This window comes from Hemiscyllium ocellatum, unplaced genomic scaffold (assembly GCF_020745735.1).
Source record: "Hemiscyllium ocellatum isolate sHemOce1 unplaced genomic scaffold, sHemOce1.pat.X.cur. scaffold_454_pat_ctg1, whole genome shotgun sequence".
Lineage (NCBI taxonomy): Eukaryota > Metazoa > Chordata > Chondrichthyes > Orectolobiformes > Hemiscylliidae > Hemiscyllium > Hemiscyllium ocellatum.
Window position 1 is genome coordinate 94,799 of NW_026869066.1, and position 16,101 is coordinate 110,899.

Here is a 16,101-nt window from a genome sequence, read left to right on the forward strand (position 1 = left end):
CAGCAGTCAGGGAAAGAAATTTGTCACGCAACAGGTTTAACCATTACAATGCTTCATTGGAGGAAACTGCACCTAATCGAGTAGTGGGAATGTGATAAGCAGTTTGATAACTGAGTAACAGTGGAGTAATGGAGAGGGATGATGGGGAGGGAGAGCTGGGCATTGTCAGTGTACATGTGAAACTCAACATGGTGCTTTTGCACAATGTCACCTCCTGGCTGTGTGTACGTGAGATACAGAAGGGACCAAGGACACCAAATGCAAGGAATTCAAAAAGGAAAGGGAGAGTGGAAATGGAGCAGGATTTTGGGAGAGAAGGACATAATCAGAAAAGACTGAACAAGGAACAATATCTGTGAATCGGTGCGGGGGACTGATGAGGATAAGGAGGAAAAAAAAAAGAGTTGGAAAGTCTATGGTTTAATGAGATTAGGGTGAGGGGCGGGTGAGGGGCTGCAGATCAGATCATCTCAGTCTTAGTGACAGAGAAACTCCATGTGCTCCAAACTCTTGTTGTTGGAGGGGAGGATGGAGGAGACAGGATGATGGACAGTGTTTCACAAAGAAACAAAACCTGGGTAAGTGATATTTAAAGTGAGTGAACAAACCGAATGTATTTAACTTTTATCCAAAATATTAAAACAAACGACTGAAGTCCTAGTTCGAATCCCAACTTGGCAGATGGCGGAATCTGAATTCAAGAAAAAAATAATCGGAATTAGGAATCTCCTGATCTCCACGGAACCATTGTCAATGGCGAAAAAAATCCTGCCAACCCGACAGTGGCCCAGCCAGCTACTCACTGTATTAATCACTGCAAAGTCTCAACAAAGGAATGAAACTAGATGGACCACTCGGTATCTAACAGGGCACCAGAAAATACAACCACAGAATCAGCCCTCTCGATGGTGCAATGTCCTCCAGACTAACATCTGGAGTTCGGTGCCAAAATGTGCAGAGCTGTCTCACAGACCAAATCAAGGAACAGCCTGACATAATCATACTCATGAAATCAACCCTTACAGACAATGACCAGATATCACCATCACCATCCCAGGATATTGAGAGTGTTGTGATGGAAAGCACAACAGGTCAGGCAGCATCCAAGCAGAAGGAGAATCGACGTTTCGAGCCTAAGCTCTTCATCACCCTGACCTGCTGTGCTTTTCCAGCACCACACTCTCGACTCTGATCTCCAGCATCTGCAGTCTTCACTTTCTCCTGAAATCTCTGGATACGTCCGGTCCCACCAGCCGGACAGACCAGGCAGAGATGGTGGCACAGACAGGGAGGATTTGCCCTCGGAGTACTCAGCATTGACTCCGGACACCAGGAAATCTCATGGCTCCTGCTGATTACCACGTACCATCCTCCCTTGGCTGATGAATCACTTCTCCTTCATGTTGAACACCATTAGAAGAAGCACTGAGGAAGTAAAATGGTGTCAAACGTACTCTGGGTACAGGATTTCAATTTCCTCAATCGAGACTAGCTCTGCAACAGAATTACTGACTGAGCTGGTCAGGTCCTGAAGGACATAGCTGCTCAACTGAGTCTGCAGCGAGTGGTGAGGGAACCAACAAGAGGGAAAAACATACTTGATCTCATTGTTATGAATTGACCAGCGGCAGATACATCTGTCCATGACAGTATCAGTAAGAGCGACCATCACACATTCCTTTTGGAGACACAAGTCTTGGCTTAAAGTTGAGAAAAACCTCCATTGTGTTGAGTGACACTATCACTGTTCTAAATGGGACAGACTTTGAAGAGATGTAGGAACTCAAACTGGGTATCTCGGAGGCACTGTGGGACATCAACAGCAGCAGAACTGTACTCCAGCACAATCTGTAATCTCATGGGTTTGTAAATCCCACACTCACCCATCACAATTGACAGGAAAGGAGGGCATGCCCACAGCAGCACCAGCCATACCTAAAAATGAAGGGCCAACCTGGTGAAGCTACCAAGCAGGACTATCTGCATATCAAACAGCATCAGCAGCAAGCAACAGAGCTAAGTTATCCTACATCCAATGGATCAGATCAGAGCTCTGCAGTTCTGCCACACCCAGTTGTGAACAGTGAGGGACAATTAAACAACTCACTGGAGGAAGCATCACAGGTATCCCCACCCTTACTGATGGAGGGGCCTCACACATCCATGCACCAGATAAGACAACAGCATTTGCAGCAATCCGTATCCAGATGTGCAAAGTGGGATGATCCATCTCAGCCTTCTCCAGTGGTTTCCAACATCACAGATGTGAGCTTTAAGCCAGTTCGATTCAGTTTGAATAACATCAAGAAGTGGATAAGTAGTGTAAAGGCTACGGGCCCTGCCAATATTCTGGAAATAGTACAGATGGCTTGTGCTCCAGAACTTGCCACCCACCAAGCCAAGTACCGCTCCAGCACTGGCATCTACTGACATTGTGGAATATTGCCCAGGGATGTTCAACACAACATCACAGGGCAATCCAACCCAGCCAATTTCCTTCTATCAGTCCACACTCGATCAGCAGTAAAATGATGGAAGATGCCATCAACAGGGCTACCAAGCAGCAGCTTCTCAGCAACAGCCAGCTGAGTGACACTCATTTTAGGCTCCACCAGGGCCACTCAGCTCCCGATTGTGTCACCGCCCTGATTCACAACCTGACAACCAGCTGAATCCCAGAGGTGAGGTGAGGGGACAGCCCAGTCCCACTCCAACACCACTATTTCTAGCTGATTCTAACCTTGTATCAGCTCATATACTCTCATCCACCTTGTGTTACCTCCAGACTTCATTATCCAAACACACTCCTGGCCAACTTCCTACATTCAACCTCCCTGTAATCTCAAGAAAAACTAAATCTCTGCTACCCAAGTACTCCTTTGTACCAAAACTTGTTGATCCATCAAAAGGCTCCCCTTCATAATCAACAACATAGAGCCACGGAGATGTACAGGATGGAAATAGACCCTTCAATCCAACCTGTCCATGCCGAACAGATATCCCAACCTGAAAATGTGTTGCTGGTCAAAGCACAGCAGGCCAGGCAGCATCTCAGGAATAGAGAATTCGACGTTTCGAGCATAAGCCCTTCATCAAGAAGGGCTGATGAAGGGCTTATGCTCGAAACGTCGAATTCTCTATTCCTGAGATGCTGCCTGGCCTGCTGTGCTTTGACCAGCAACACATTTTCAGCTGTGATCTCCAGCATCTGCAGACCTCATTTTTTACTCGAAGATATCCCAACCTGATCTAGTCTCACCTGCCAGCATCCGGCCCACATCCCTCAATTTAAAATTCTCACCCTTGATGTAATTCCTGGCTGTGACCATCCCTAGCTCACTGTATCTCACACCCTTTGAGACCTCGACAACCCATTCTGTTCGAGACTCCCAATGATCTGTTAATTCATTACCTCACCTGTGTGGCTGCTTTTACAGTTGCCAAAGCAACAAGGTCTGAAATTCACAGCCAAAACCTCACAGCTCTGCTTTCCTCCTTTAAGACATTCCTCAAAACCTGCTTATTTGGCAATGCTTTTGGTCACCTGACCTAATATCATCCTTCTCTGGCCTTATGTCTATAGTTCCCAATAATATTTTTGTGAAATTATAAGCATGATGACAAAACTACAAACTGTTCTTGATTTGGACATTACCTTGAAATAATCACTATTGCTGTAATGAATACTCTGTAATGTTTCTTAAAATCTGATTGAAGATTTGTAGCTCGGGTATCCGTTGTTGTGGTTCTGCTCGCCGAGCTGGAAGTTTTTGCTGCAAACGTTTCGTTCCCTGGCTAGGGAACGTCATCAGTGCTGTTGGAGCCTCGTGTGAAGCGCTGCTTTGATGTTTCTTCCGGTATTTATATTGGTTTGTTCTTGCCGCTTCCGGGTGTCAGTTTCAGAAACTGACACCCGGAAGCGGCAAGAACAAACCAATATAAATACCGGAAGAAACATCAAAGCAGCGCTTCACACGAGGCTCCAACAGCACTGATGACGTTCCCTAGCCAGGGAACGAAACGTTTGCAGCAAAAACTTCCAGCTCGGCGAGCAGAACCACAACAATGTAACGTTTCTTACCCAACCACATTGTGGGAGCACCTTCACCACACAGACTGCAGCTGTACAAGAAAGTCAAACATCACCCTCTCCCCAGGCAACAGGGCTTTGGCATTAATCACTGGGATCTGTGGAAGTAGAAACACAGTTGATGTTTCAGGGAATGCAAAACGGATTACAGAGAATGGAAATGGTGCAGAATTTGATAGTCAGAAATGGAAGGAAAATACACTTGCTTATTGGAAAAAAGAATTCTTGACAGTCAATGATTTTCCAGAAAAAAATAATAAGCAGCATATGGTCAGGGGCTGGGCAGCAGTGAAAAATTAACTTCCAAAAATGTCTGTAAAAGTAATAGTAAAATACTGAACAGACCAAAAATACACCCATTGTTCGAGACTGAGGAAGCTAGATATTGACAAAGTGGTCATGAGGGAGCCCAGAGATGAAGCAGAGCAGTATAAGCTGTTATGATCCCACAGTCATAGAGATGTATAGCATTGACACAGACCCTTCAGTCTATCTCATCCATGCCAACAAGGTATCCAAACCTAATCTATTCCCATTTGCCAGCACTTGGCCCATATCCCTGTAAACGCTTTCTAATCATATCATGTCTCTATTTAGATACATTTAACATGTTTTAATTGTACAAGCCTCCACCACTTCCTCTGGCAGATCATTCCATCCACTGCATCAAAGAGTTGCCCTTTAGTCCCCTTTGAAACTTTATCCGTTCACCATAAAGCAATGCCATTTACTTATGGATACCACCACTCCAGGGAAAACACCTTGTTCATTTATTCTATTCATGACCCTCATGATTGTATAAACATCCATAACATCACCACTCAGTCTATGACAGTCCAGGGAAAACAGACCCAGCCTTTTGTGCCTCACCCTGTAGCGCAAATCCTCCAACCCTAACAACATCCTTGGAAGTCTTCTTTGAAACCTTTCAAGTTTCACAGCACCCTTCCGATAGGAGGCAGGTCAGAACTGCACACAATATTCCAAAAGTGGCCGACCGAATGCCCTGTACAGCAACATGACCTCACACATCCTGTACTCAATGCTCGAAACAATAAAGGAAAATATACTAAACACCTTCTTCATCATCCTGCCTGCAACTTGATTTGCAAGGACTATGAACCTGCAGTCCAAGGTCTCTTTGTTCCGCAGAGGTCTCCAGGGCCTGGCCATTCAGTGTATAAGTCCTGCCCCGATTTGCTTTTCCAAACTGCAGCACCTCACATTTATCTAAATTATACCCCAACTGATCAATGTCTCATTGTAATCTGAGGTAACCTTCTTCACTGTCCACAATACCTCCAATTTTGTATGACCTGCAAACTCATTTACGATACCAAATCATTTAAATGAATGATGAAACAAATCCAGAAATAAACATCCATTTCTCTGAGTTAGAATGTGCTCTGTGTAAATCCTGCCCAATGACTCTGTACCAGAGAAAGGCTGCACATGTGCCTGGCTACACCTTGTCCCCTACAAAGCTGGCGGCTCCGCACGTGTCCAGTGAACTCTTGTCCCGAATAAAGATGGCGGCACGCACCCATGCCTGCAGCCACACTGAGGCAATTCCCCCGTTTTTGGAAAACACGAGACTGGGATGTTTCAAAATGTGTGTTTTCTGATGTGCACATTGTGTTTGTAAAACCTCTCCGCTCATATAGAATCTCTCCCACCTCCTGCGGTTCCACAGACAGCCTGGATGTTTGCGGGTACCTATTCTCTGCCTGGTTACTCGTTTGTCCTGAGTGTGTTTGTACAATCACTTGGGATTCTCCTTAAACCCATTTCCTAAAGCTAAGTCATGTCCCCTTTTTGCTCCTCCTGGTTTACCTCGAGTATAATCCTACTGCCCCTATACTCCTCTAGGGATTCACACAAACACAGCTCTCTGTACCTGCCTTATGCCTCCTTCATTTTCTTGTCCAGACCCTCAATTTTTTGAGAGGCAGCATTCTCTACACCTCCCAGCCTTGGCCTTAACAGGAACATACTGTCTATATACTCTCATTGTCACAGGCCTGTGGAGGCAATAGCAGATGAGGACAGAGAAACAATCACTCCCAGTAAAGAGGCAATGTTGGGAAAGACAACAGCCTCAAGGTAGATGGGTCTCCTGGTCCTGATGGAATGCATTCGAGGGACTAAAGGAGATGGGGTGGGAGGGGGGGGGGGGCAAATAACAAATAAACTCGTGATAGTTCACTAAAATTTGTTGGGTTCTGGGATGGTTTTGACAGACTGGAAGCTGCAAATTGCTACTACTATTCTTCAAAAAAGGACCCGTTAGCTTAACTTCTGTACTCGAGAAAATGCTTGAATCTCTCAAGGAAGTAGTGGTGAGGTATCTGGGTAGAAATTGTCTCATTTCGCAGACACAGCATGGATTCATGAAAGGCAGGTCACGTTTAATGGATTGACTGGAATTATTTCAGGATACGACGAGTGCTTTGGACAAGGGGGAACCGGTGGATGTGGTGTACCTGGATTTCCAGAAGGTATTCGATAAGTTGCCACACAAAAGGCTGCTGTATAAGGTAAAGATGCACAACATTATGGGTAATTATCATTGATACAGGATCGGTTCACCAACATAATAAATAATGGGGATAAAGGGGTGTTTGAATTAGTGTTGGCACTACAACTGTTTGCAATTTACACAAATGTTTTGGAGTTGAGGACCAAGTGTACGGTGTCAGAGTTCACATTTGATACAAAGATGAGTAAAGCAATGTCTGCAGAGGCCACTGTCAGTCTGCACAGGGATACAGAGAGGTTAAGTGAGTTGGTAAAGATCTGGCAGATGGAGGACAATGTTGGAAATGGACGGTCATCCATTTTGGTCGGACTAACAACAAACTGGATGATGAAATGATAAACATGCAGCAGGCTGCTGTGCAGAGGGAGCTGGGTGTCCTTGTGCATGAATCACAGGAAGCTGGTTTGCAGGTACAGCAGGTAATTAAGGCAGTGAAGGGAATATTGTCCTTCATTGCTAGAGGGATGGTTATGCTGCAGCTGTACAGGGGGCTGGGGAGGCCACACCTGGAGTACTGTGTACAGGTTTGATCCCCTTACATTAGCAAGGATGTACTGGCACTGGAGGGAGTACAGAGGAGGGTCACTAGTTTGAGTTGGGAGTTGAGAGGGTTGGTGTATGTGGAGAGATTGAGAAAACATGTTCTATACTCATTGTAATTTAGAAGAATGGGACGTTGGATAGGAAACAAATAAAATTATGAGGGGAGGAGATGAGACAGAAGCAGGGAGGCTATTTCCACTGGGGATGGGTCCAACTCCAGAGCCTCAAAATAAGGGGGAGTAGATTTAGGACTGAGATCAGGAGGAGCTTCTTCAGCTAAAGGGTTGTGAATCTGTGGAATTCCCTGCCGAGTGCAGCATTTGATGTTATCAACTTGAATGCCTTTCAGGCAAAATGTAGATTTGTGAACAGGAAAGGAATTAAGAGTTATGGTGAGAGAGCAGGAAAGTGGAGCTGAGGCCATGAAAAGGTCAGCCCTGATTTTATTGAATGGCAGAGCAGGCTGGAGGGGCCAGGTGAAAGTTCTTGCCTCGTGCCATCAAAATCAGCCTTTGTCCAATTCAGAACCTTAACATGTAGATCTGGTCTATTATTTTCTGTAACTATTTTAAAACTAGTAGAGTTATCAGAGAATCCCAACAGTGTGGAAGCAGGTCATTCAGCCCATCACATTGATACTGACCCTGAGAGCCTCCTCACCTCCCCCAGTAACATTGCATTTCCCAGGGCCACCCAACCTGCACATCCCTGTGGACAATTCAGCCTGGATAATCCAACCTATCCTGCACATCTTTGGACTGTGGGAGGAAACCAGAGAACCTAGACAAAATCCATGCAGAATACCCCAATAAGGTGGTCATCCCTTTCTTATTTCCCAGTTCCAACGAAATAACTTCAATGGGCATACTCCCAGCAATATCTTCCCTCAGCAAAAACATAATGCTATCCTGAATCAAAAATGCTACTCCCCCTCCTCTCTTGTCCCCCTTTCAATTCTTCGTATAGCATCTATACCCTGGAACATTAAGCTGCCAGTCCTATCCATCCCTGAGTGATACCTCTGTAGTTGCTATAATATCCCAGTGCCATGTTCAAAACCATACCCTGAGCTCATCTGCCTTCCCTGTCAGGCCTCTTCTATTGAGGTAAATGCAGTGCAACTGCTCAGTCCGACTTCATTCTGTGCCTTGCCCTTGCCTGCCTTGACTATTTGACTTCTGACCTGTACCAGTCTCAGACATACTCTTTCCTCACTATCTTATTGGGTTTACACCCACTCCCTCACTGGTTTAATGCCTCCCGAGTATCACTAATATCTCCCTGTCTGGATGTTAACACCTTCCAATTCAGGTACAATCCATCCTTCTTATGCAGGTCAACTCTACTCCAGAGGAGATCACAATGATCCAAAAAAATGTGAATCCTTTTCCCCTGCACCAGTTCCTTAGCCACTCATCCAGCATCTCCTCCTCCTCTGTAATATGGACATTTTTCAGGATGTCACCATTTATTTCCCCACATTCTATATCTCCCATGTAATTCTTCACAGTAAACACTGATGCAAAACACTGGTTTCCTATCTCGCCCATCGCCTGCAGCTCCACACAATGGCTGTCTTGCTGACCTTGGAGGGTCTCTATTTTCACCCTTGATAGCCTTTTTTTTCTTCATGTATTTATAGAAGCCCTTCAGATTATTCTTAAACCTATTCGCCAAAGCTATCTCACGTCCCTTTTTTGCCTCCTGATCTCCCTCTTAATTATACTCCTACTGCCTTTATACTCAATTTTTTTGGATTGGAATAAATGCAAAATATAGCATCCTGACAAAACAGACGAGGGCAGGACTTACTCTCAATAAAAGTAGGGCCTTGAGTAGTGATATGGGAACAAAGAGATCGAGGGCTTCACGTCTTTGAAGTTTGTGTTACATGTAGACAGGGTGGTTAATAAGGTGCTAAGCACACTTACCTTTATTGTTCAGACCTTGGAGTACAGGAGTTGGGACGTTATGTTGAGGATATACAGGTCGTTGGGGAGGCCTCTTCTGGAATACTCTGTCCAGCTCTGGTTGTGCTGTTATAGGAAGGAGATTATTAAATTGGAGCAGGATCAGAAGAGATTTACCAGCATGTTGCCATGAATGGATGGATTGTGTTCTAAGGAGAGGCTGGATAGGCTGGGAATTTTTTCACTGGCATGCACGAGGTTGAGGCGTGAGCTTATTAGAGGTTTATAAAATTAGAAAGAGTGTAGACAGGGTGAATAGCCGGGGGAGAGGGGATTCAAAACTCGGGTGCATTCATTTTGAGAAGAAATGAGAAAGATTTGAGAAAATACATGAAGGTTTTAATAAAAAAGATACACGTGTGGAATGAACTTCCAGAGGAAGTGGTAGCTGTGAATACAATTACAATATTGAAAAGACATTCAGATAAGTACATAAATAGGAAATATTTGGATGGATGTGGACCAAGCGGAGGCAGGTACAATTAGTTCAGTTTGGAATTATGGTCGGCATGGACTGGTTGGACCACAGGGCCTGTTTCCTTGCTGTATAACATTATGACTCTAATCCTCACGATCCCTAAATTCCTCCATCCTCAACTCGCCTGAAAAATGTCACCTAAACTATCCTCACAACTCTTCCTTATTTATATAATTCCTCACTAGCCACAGAACGCTCCCTATCTCACGTCCTCCAGTTTCTCAAATCTCTGCGATATGTGCCTTTCTTTAGTTCCAACCTTGAGGATGCCTCATTCACTCCGATTGGTTGGAGGACAAACTCGTACGACCTGGTCCTCCAGTACTGCCCTCTGCCCCCTATTGGCCTGCGCTGACATCACTCACCTCACAATGGGCCCCGGATGATTGGTGGGCTCCTCCCTCTCTCTGCTCTGGGATGAGCTTCATCATTCACAGTGAATGGGACAGTATCACAGAGCACAGGGGCTGGGGGCTATTCAGCCCATTGGGGCTGTACTCTCTCCCTCTGGAGATGCTGCAAATCTGTCCCAATTCCCTTCCCATTTGCCCATAGCACCCCAAATCTTCCCTTAAAAAGTAAAATTCCAAATCTGTTTATGAATAATTGCTGAGTCTGTGTCCAGCTGCCGTTCAGACTATTCCAGATGCTCAGAACATACTGAAGAACATAATGTTCACATATTCACTTATTATTTGCCAATTACCTGAAAATAGTTACTAAAATTGTGACATTGTTAACAATTCCCCTCTCTCTGAAAATTAAATATCTTAGAAACAAATTTGCAGCTGATCAAAATCACTGCTTAACCTTCTCAGCTCCAAGAACAATTATCTGTGCTTCTGCTAGCTCTCCACAAAAGAGGAACACATCTTATTTTCATTTATTAGTGTCATAGAGATGTACAGCACAGCAACAGACCTTTGGTCCAATTTGTCCATGCCAACCAGGAATCCTCAACAACTGGAGCCCCATTTGCCAGCGATTGGTCTGTATCACTTGAAACCCTTCCTATCCATGTACCCAATCGGATGCCTTTCAAATGTTGTAATTGTATCAGCCTCCACTACTTCATCTGGCAGCTCATTCCACACACACACCACACACAGCTTGAAAACTTTGCCCCTTAGATCCGTTTTAAATCTTTGCCCTCTCAACTTAAGCCCATGCGATTGTTTTGAACCCACCTAACTGGGGGGAAAAGACCCTGGCTGTTCACCGTATCCATGCCCCTCATGATTTTTTAAATCCCCATGAAGTCACCTCTCAGTCTTTGACTCACCAGGGAAATTAACCCTGGCCTATTCAGCCTCTCCCTGTAGCCCAAATCCTCCAATCCTAGGAAAGTCTTTGTAAATCTTGTCTGAAATCTTTCAAGATTCACAACATCCTTCCCAGAACAGGGGATTTCGAACTTAAAACATAATTCCTGAAATGGCTTAATCAATGTCCTGTCCAGCCACAATTTGACATCCCAGCTTCTGTACACAATGCATTGACCAATAAATATAAGCATACCAAACCCCACCTTCACTAGTCTGCCTATCTATGACTGTACTTTCAAGAAACAATGAACCTGCTCTCCATGGTCTCTATGTTCAGCAACATTCCCAAGGACTTTACCATTAAGTGTATAAGTCCTGCCCTGATTTGCCTTTCCAAAATCCAACAGCTTACATTTGTCTAAATTGAACCCAGTCTGCCATTCCTCGCCCCAATGGCCCATCTGGTCAAGATACTGTTGTATTCTGAACTAACCTGCTTCATTGTCCAATACACCTCCAATTTTGGTGTCTTCTGTAAACCTACTGACCATATCTCATATTCACATCCAAGTAAATTATTTGAGGACCCAATATCCATTCCTGCAACACGCTGCTGCTCACAGCCCTCCAGTCCACAAATCAACCCTCTGCACCACTCTCTGCCTCCTACCTTCAAGCCAGTTTTGTATCCAAATGGCTAGTTCTCTCAACATTTCATGTTATCTAACCTTGCTAACCAGTCTGCTTTGTGGAACATCGTTCAGTGTCCATATAGACAACATTCACAATCTGCCTTCATCAATCATCTTTGTCACATCTTCAAAAAAAAAATCTCAATCAAGTTAGAGAGAGAATTTCCCACACACAAAGCCATGCTATCTATCCCTAACCATTCCTCGTCTTTCCAAATACATGTAAATCCTGTCCCTCAGAATCCATTCCAACAACTTGCCTGCCACTGACTTCAGGCTCACTGTTTTCTTGTTCCCTGGCCTTTCCTTACCACCTTTTTAAATAATGGCACATGCCTTCCAGCACCTCACCTGTCAACAATGACAATATAAATATCTCAGGGAGGGGCACTGCCATCACTTTCCTAACTTTCCACAAATGTCTGGGATACACCTTAACAGGTCCCAGGGATTTATCCACCTCGATATGATTCAACACATCCAGTACTACCTCCTCTGTAATATGGTCAGGAGGCGGGCAGCAGTGGACAATTCATTTACTGAAAGGTCTGTGAACATAACAGTAAAATACTAAACAGAGCAAAAATACACTCAGAGACTGAGGAAGCTAGATAGTGAACAAGTGGACAACAAGGTGCTCAGAGGCGAATCGGAGCAGTTTTATGATCCCACAGTCAGAGATGTCTAGCACCGAAACAGACTCTTCAGTACAACCCATCTATGCCAACCAAATATTCGAACCTAATCTATTCCCATTTGCCAGCACTTGGCCGACATCCCTCTGAACCCTTCCTATTCAACTGCCTTTGAAATGTTACAATTTTTGTTGCCCTTTAGGTCCCTGTTGAATTTTCCCCTCTCACCCTTAACCTATATCCTCTAGTTCTGGGCTCCACCACCCCAGGGTAAACACCTTGTCTATTTACGCTATCCATGCCCCTCACGATTATATAAATCTCTTCAAAATTACACCTCAGCCTATGACACTCCAGGGAAAATGGCCCCAGTCCCTATTATGCCTCTCCCTGCAACTCAAATCCTCCAACCCTGGCAACATCCTTGAAAATCAATTCTCAAACCTTTCAAGTTTCAGTGCCTCCTTCTGATAATAGGGAGACCAGAATTGCACACAATATTCCAAAAGTGGCCTAACCAATGTCCTGTCCAGCTCCTGTACTCAACGCTCTGACCAACAAAGGGAAGCATACCAAATGTCTTCTTCACTGTCCTATCGACCTGTGACTCTACTTTCAAGGAACTGTGAACCTGCATTCCAAGGTCTCTTTGTTCAGCAAGACTCTCCAAGACCTTACAATTCAGTGTGAGTCCTGCTCGGATTTGCTTTTCTAAAATGCAGCACCTCACATTTATCTAAATTAAACCCTATCTGCCACTCCCCAGCCCATTGGCCCATCTGATCAATATCCCATTGTATTCTGAGACAACCTTTATCACTGACCACAATACCAACAATTTTGGTGTCACCTGCAAACTTACTAACTGTACCGCCTCTATTCATATCCAAATCATTTAAATGAATGACGGAACAATTCCACAGAAAAACAAAAATCCATTTCCCTGTGTGTGAATGTGCTCTGTGTAAATCCTGCCCCATGACTCTCTATCAGGGAAGAGCTGCACATACTCCCCTCTGAACTTTGCCCCCTACAAAGATGGCGGCTGCACGTGTCCAGTGAATCGTTGCCCCGAATAAAGATGGCGGCACTGACTCGAGTCAATCGCGAAATGAGGCATTTTCCGGTTCACTGCAAAAACGAGACTGTAAATTTCAAATTTGTCATTTCCGATGTGCACCAAATGTTCGCAAAACCTCTCAGCTCAGACCAACACCATTTCCCTCCCGTTTCCTGCTGTTTATTTCTTTCCTTACCGACAGCTCTCCGCCCGCACAGCCGCGCTGTCCGCGAGGATGATCACGTGGTATAATCAGGTCCCGCCTCCCATTCGCTCTGATTGGTCGAAAGGCCAACCACCTCGCTAGGTCCTCCAGTCCCGCCCCTGTCCTTCCATTGGTCCACCGCTGACATCAATCATCCTGGGACTATTGTTGGCTGGAGCATGCGCACTGCTTCCTGGCTTTTGTTGCTGTTCATAAGTTACAAGAGTGAGGGACAAAGTTAAAAACACACAACCACTTGATGAAGCAGCAGCAGCGCTAGTGCTTCCAAATAAACCTGTTGGACTATAACCTGGTGTTCTGTGAATTTTAATTTTGTCCATCCTAATCCAAAACCAGCACCTCCAAGTCACGAGTGAGGGAGGAATGTATAACATAAGAACTAGGAACAGGAGAAGGCCATCCTGCCCTTTGAGCTTGCTCTGCCATTCAATAAGATCATGGCTGATCACTTCGTGGACACAGAACCATTTACCCATGTTCTCACCGTATTCTTTAATTAATTATTTCTGTTTTGAAAAAAAGCTACCTTAGGTTTAAAAACATTTACTGAACAAACATCAACTACTTCCCTGGGCAATGAATTCCATTGAGGTTAAGAAGTTCCTTCTCAATTCAGTCCTAAATTTGCTGCCTCTAATCTTGAGCTGATGCCATCTTGTCCTAGATTCACCTGCCAGTGGAAACATCCTCTCTACTTCTATTTTATCCATTTCATTCATTATTTTATATGTTTCCATTCTTCTGAATTCCAATGAATATAATCCCAATCTACTCCGTCTCTGTTAAGCCAACCCCCTCAACTCTGGAATCAACCTAGTTAATCTCCTCTGCACCCCCTCTCGTGCCAGTACATCCTTTCTCAACTAAGGAGATAACAACTACATGGAGTACTCCAGGTGTGGCCTCACCAGCACCCAATACAGCTGGAACATAACATCTGCTTTTAAGCACAATCCCTTCAGCATAGAAGGACAAAATTGCATTTGCCTTCAGAATTGATTGTTATACCTGGTGACCAACCTCATGCAGTAGGATACTCAGGTGCCTCTGCTTAGCAAAAATGCAACTTTTTAAAATTCAATTAATAATCTCTTTTTAATGTTACTCCAACCAAACAGTATGACATTACATTTATGAACATTATATTCCATATGACCGACCATTGCCCACTCACTCAATGTATCTATGTTCCTCTGCAAAGTTCCACAGTCCTGCGCACACTTTGTCCTGCTACTCATCATCGTGTCATAAGCAAACTTTAACACCCTAAATGTGGTCCCCAACTCCAAATCATCTGTATCAATTCTAAATAATCGCAGTCCCAACACTGATCCCTGAGGCACACAACTAGTCACTGATTGCCAGCCAGGATAATATGCATTTATCCCCACACTTTGCTTCCTGTTAGTCAACCAATCTTCTATCCATGCTAATACTATACCCCTAATGCCATATACCTTTATATTATGCAACAGCCTCTTGCACAGCACCTTTTTGAAGGCCTTTTGGAAATCCAGGTACACTGCATCCACTGGGTCCACATTGTCCAACTTGCTTGAAATGTCTTCATAGAATTCCAAAAGATTTTTCAAGCATGACCTGCCCTTCATGAACCCATGCTGTATCTGTCCAATGGGACAATTTCTATCAAGTCCCTGCTATTTCTTCCTTGATAATAGATCAAAGCATCATTCCCACTATAGAGAAGAAGCTGTCTGGGGTATAATTACCCATCTTTTGTCCACCTCCTTTTTAAAACAGTGGCGTCACTTTTGCTGCTTTCCAAACTGTTGAGACTGCCATGAAGTCCAGTGAATTTTGGAAAATTACTGTCAGTGCATTTGCTATTTCTCCTGGGATACATTCTGTCAGGGAAAAGAGAATTTTCTATTATTAGCTCAATTACCTCCAACAGTCCAAAACTAGGTGTTCTGTAATAATGATAGCTTCCATATCCTCACCTACCTTTGTGTCTTTGTTAATTACTGGCAAGATATTAGTATCCTCCACTGTGATGTCCCGTAACTAAATGCTCCTTCTCTTTTTCCAAAAGACCAACGTTTACTTTTGCCACTCTTTTCTCATTATTTATGTTTATAGAAACATTTGCTATATGTCTTTATAGTCTGTGCTAGTTTATTTTTCTCATGTTCGAGCTTACATTTCTTCGTAGCTCTTCTGTGGCTTTCTGTTGACCTTTAAAGTTTTCCCAGTTCTAGTTTCATGCTGGTTTTGGCCACTTTGTATGCCTTTCAATTTGATCACTTTCCTTAGATACCCATCGTAGAGAACACCTTTTCTTACAGTCCTTCCATTTCACTGGAATATACCTTTGCTGAGGACTTTGGAAAATGTCTTTGAAAATCTTCCACTGCTCATCAACTGTCCCACCATAAAATCTTTGTTTCCAGTCTACGTTATCAAGGTTCTCCCTCATTCTATTGTAGTTCCTCATGTCCAAGCACAGGACCCAGGTATTAGGTTTTATCTTCACACTCTCCATATGTATTAAATTCAACCATACAGTGATCACTTCTTCCGAGAGGATCCCTAACTCTGAGGTCACTAATTATTCCTGTCTCATTGCAGAGGGTCAGATCTTG

At 44.1% G+C, this 16,101-nt stretch overlaps 1 long non-coding RNA gene across 1 annotated transcript; it reads right to left on the bottom strand.

The window, feature by feature from the left end:
* Window positions 1-4,123: 4,123 nt before the first annotated feature.
* Window positions 4,124-13,527, bottom strand: LOC132813732 (uncharacterized). Its single transcript, XR_009644156.1, has 3 exons — window positions 13,469-13,527; window positions 9,104-9,208; window positions 4,124-4,188 (listed from the first exon to the last, which is right to left on the bottom strand). It is a non-coding gene; the product is annotated as an uncharacterized LOC132813732 (long non-coding RNA).
* Between the last annotated feature and the right edge of the window lie 2,574 nt (window positions 13,528-16,101).